At 35.8% G+C, this 4381-nt stretch overlaps 1 protein-coding gene across 1 annotated transcript in view; it reads left to right on the forward strand.

Annotated features, from left to right (window-relative positions):
- The window catches only part of FGF23 (fibroblast growth factor 23), a gene marked incomplete at its 5' end in the record, with an annotated part of 10473 nt that overhangs the window by 2560 nt on the left and 3532 nt on the right, over nt 1–4381 (forward strand). The window lies entirely within an intron of this gene.

Here is a 4381-nt window from a genome sequence, read left to right on the forward strand (position 1 = left end):
TTTTTTTCCGAGGGGGAACGAATGTCTGTTTCCTTTTTGCCACTCACAGATTGAAACGCCCACTTAGCATGTGAGCAAGAGGACATGTAGGCAGGTAAATTATAATGGGAATCCCACATTCCTTCCGCTAAGTCTGAAAAAAAAATATACATACTGCGTCTGTATTGGGCCGTCCAGCTTTCTTCGGTCTGATTCATACGCTGCCCAAACCTCAGGGTAAATTAAATAGACCTTGAGGATTTGCATCACCGAGAAAATTGCTTTTAAATGTTTCCAGCTTACAAGATGTTTTGCGGCTTTAGCGTCCACCCCGATTCAAAAGCTACTAATTTGCTTAATCTACAGGAGGGAGATATCTCAACTGTTGCTAACCTCGTTGCCTTGCTCTAGCCAAACAATAAATCGGTTTTGTTAAACCTGTGTAAAAGATTCCAAATGTGAAATAAACATTTTGTGAATTCTCTACCCACTTTCCTGATCCGGTTGTGTAAAATGGGTTAGAAGAGCCAGAAAATAAATTGTTTTCAACAGATGGGGGTGAACTTCTGCAGAAGGTGCACCCCAAAAGCCTTCCTTTGAAATCTTAGCATTTCTGGGTCAAACTCCCATGTCTTGGGTGCTAAGGCTAATGACATGCACCGTTTACCACTGATCGGGAATGTGTCTGTTTGAAAATAAAATGGTTGAATTAATACGTTACAAGCTTCTAGGGTGTTTTAGCAGGCGGGGCCCTCAAGAATTAGGAGTTGTGGTTTGATCATCTGAACTGGCAATTTATGTTCCAGCAGCTGGTGGAAATGGACTTTGGGGAAAACTTTATAAATGCCATTCAAACGATCTACCATAAACAAACGGCTAGAATAATCTTTTTTTAAAAAAAGTTTTTTATTTATAATACAGTTAAAACCAAGATGGACATAATGTGACATTCCAGAATAAATATTCCTAACAATTTGTTCCTCTTAATACATATAATTCTTAATCTCTATATAAACATATTCTTCTGTACAATACAGTTATATATACAGTTATATATATATTTCTATCTTAACACTAACTTAAAACCCGAGCAGTTCTCCTAGATTCACACCAGTAATAAAATTTGTCCCAGATTTCAAAGTAATCTAATTCTGTCTTATCCTTCATTTCCGTTGTGAGCCTATCCATTTCAGCACACGATAAAATTTTATATAAAATCTCTTCTTCTGTTGGAATTCCGTTATTCCTCCAGTTTTGAGCATACACCAATGGCTAGAATAATCTTAAGTGGAGACTAGACGGAAAATGTTGACATTAAGAAAGGTACATTATCCATTATCCCCATTGTTATTTATACTAACATTGGAAGTACTGACTAGAAAGATTAGACAAGATATAGAAAATTAAAGGATTGAAGATTAAAGATCAAAAATATAAATTACAAGCCTTTGCGGATGACTTGGTTTTTTTTTTATCTTGGAGGAGCCACTTGAAACAACTACGAAATTGTTGGAGAGAATAGAAAAGTTTGGAGAAGTGGCGGGTTTGAAAATAAAGAAAGAAAAGACTAAAGTATTAGCAAAGAACTTAACAGATAAATAGAAAAGTCAATTTACAGAAATTAGGAGTTGTGGGAAGGGAATAGGGCAAAGAAGGCAAGTTAAAATATCTGTTGGGAAGCCCCCAGCCTAGCAGGAAAGAGGGAGCTAGCCTGGAGTCAATTGCGTGACTGTAAAAGGCCTGAAGCCGATGCAATTTCCTTGGAATCTTATCTAAGGCTGGCGGATTGGGGAGATTCCTGTATTATAGGCTGAAAATAATAGAGTAGTTAGGTCAAACTCTGCACTTCTGGCCCCGATTGTTCAAACTGAAATTACAATGAGGAAATACGCGCCTTGTGGTCTATGCTGCTTGTTCTAAAATATCTCAGGCAGATATCCACTAATTCGTTGTACTATCCCACTGAGTTATGATCCATGTTTGGGGTTTTCCTTCCCCTCCCCCCCCACAAAACAGCAATTAGTATTCCCGGAATTTCAAGATAACCATAATGTGGACGATCCAGATTATAAATCAGATCATGGATTTGGCATCTCCTGCATTGGAGGCTGATACTAAACGGTGATGACTTCACCTGCTTCGTGTTGGTTAGCAGAATCAGGAAGTTTGCTGTGTGTGGGTTGTGTGACAGAGACAAACTCCCCAAATACAGTCACTGCAGGATGTGAGATTTAACAACTCTTGGGCTAGGGAGCAATCGCACCAGAGTACATGCGGTTGGCTCTGTCTGTAATTATGCCTAGAATATACCAGCTATAGAAAGGGCCCACCTTCGTATCTTCACTTACTAACGCACGAACTTCCTAGATCCTCTGTTTACGTCCACGCTAAAAAGAAAGTGTACAGACTTTTTTTGTTTGTTTTGATAGCACATCTGTCGAAGGGGAACATCAGGAAATATTGCCTGTCCTTCACTTGGCAAATATATTAGCTTCTTGTCCATTGGTGTATAAAACAGTTCTGCTTATCCTTTTTTATTATTATTTTGAGAACGTGTTGTTAGCATCCTTCATGAACAGTCACTGTTTCCGGGGTGGACAGATTTGAGGATCAGTTTCTTTTCATTTGTTTTAACTTCCATTCTTCTTTCAACAAGTAGATCCTTCAGAATAACAGAGTTGGAAGGGACCTTGGAGGTCATCTAGTCCAGCCCCCTGCTCAGCCAGGAAACCCTATATACCATTTCAGACAAATGGCTGTCCAGTCTCTTCTTAAAAACTTCCAGTGTTGGAACACTCACAGCTTCTGGAGGCAGGTTGTTCCACTGGTTAATTGTTCTCACTGTCAGGAAATTTCTCCTTAGTTCTAGGTTGCTTCTCCCCTTGATTGTCCTTGATTTGTTTTGGACCAGGTCCTAACATGCCCAGCTTGTGGCCAAAGAGTAGTTAGTAGGGAGCTATTAGCTGAGTCAGGAAGTGGTCCAAAATAAAAGTTATTTTTTAGGGGATGGAGCTTCCTTTCCATAGGACTCTCTCTGTTTGAAGGATTCATTCTTCAATTCAGCTCGCCTCCCCCAAGTTGTGGATGCTCCATCACTGGAGGTTTTTAAGAGGAGAGCTGTTTATCAAGAATGGTCTAGGCTAGGGTCTCCTGTTTCTGCCTTAGGCATGAAAGCGGTCTGGGTGACTTTGGGTCAATCACCAGGACACGGAGAATTCTAGTCCCACTTTAGGCAGGAAAGCCGACTGGGTGGCTTTGAACCTGTCAATCTCTCTCACAGGGTTGTTATTGTGGGGAAAATAGGACAAGGAATATTAGTTATGTTCACCACCGGGACTTGTTTATCAATATAATAAAAATGAGAAATAAATAACTGAGTAAATACATTGGCAAGCTGCCTGTTAAGCCAAGATATGCTGTCGTTCTGAAATATTGTTTGCAGTGTACATCCAACTCCATCAGATCCAGTAGATGTGAATATCATTAAGAATAGAATAGAATAGAAATACAGAATAGAAATACAGACTAGAATAGAATAGAATTATAGAATAGAGTAGAATAGAAATATAGAATAGAATAGAATATAGAATAGAATAGAATAGAATTACAAAATAGAATAGAATAGAAATATAGAATAGAATAGAACAGACATCTTTATTGAGAATAGAGTAGAATATAGAATAGAATAGAATTACAGAATAGAATAGAATAGAAATATAGAATAGAATAGAATAGAAATCTTTATTGAGAATAGAATAGAATAGAATATAGAATAGAATAGAATTACAGAATAGAATAGAAATGTAGAATAGAATAGAAATATAGAACAGAATAGAAATATAGAATAGAATAGAAAATATGAAATAATAGAATAGAATAGAAAGAATAGAACAGAACAGAATAGAAAAGAAAAGAATAGAATAGAAAATATGAAAGAATAGAATAGAGTAGAAATCTTTATTGAGAATAGAATAGAATATAGAATAGAATAGAATTATAGAATAGAATAGAAAAGAATAGAATAGAAATATAGAATAGAATAGAATAGAAATCTTTATTGAGAATAGAATAGAATAGAATAGAATAGAATAGAATATAGAATAGAATAGAATTACAGAATAGAATAGAAATATAGAACAGAATAGAAATACAGAATAGAATAGAAAGAATAGAACAGAACAGAATAGAAAAGAATAGAATAGAATAATGAAGAATAGAATAGAATAGAATAGAATAGAAATATAGAATAGAATAGAATAGAATATAGAATAGAATAGAATTACAGAATAGAATAGAAATATAGAACAGAATAGAAATACAGAATAGAATAGAAAGAATAGAACAGAACAGAATAGAAAAGAATAGAATAGAATAATGAAGAATAGAATAGAATAGAATAGAA

Source organism: Protobothrops mucrosquamatus, unplaced genomic scaffold (assembly GCF_001527695.2).
Source record: "Protobothrops mucrosquamatus isolate PMUCROS unplaced genomic scaffold, P.Mucros_1.0 scaffold4292, whole genome shotgun sequence".
NCBI classification, from domain to species: domain Eukaryota; kingdom Metazoa; phylum Chordata; class Lepidosauria; order Squamata; family Viperidae; genus Protobothrops; species Protobothrops mucrosquamatus.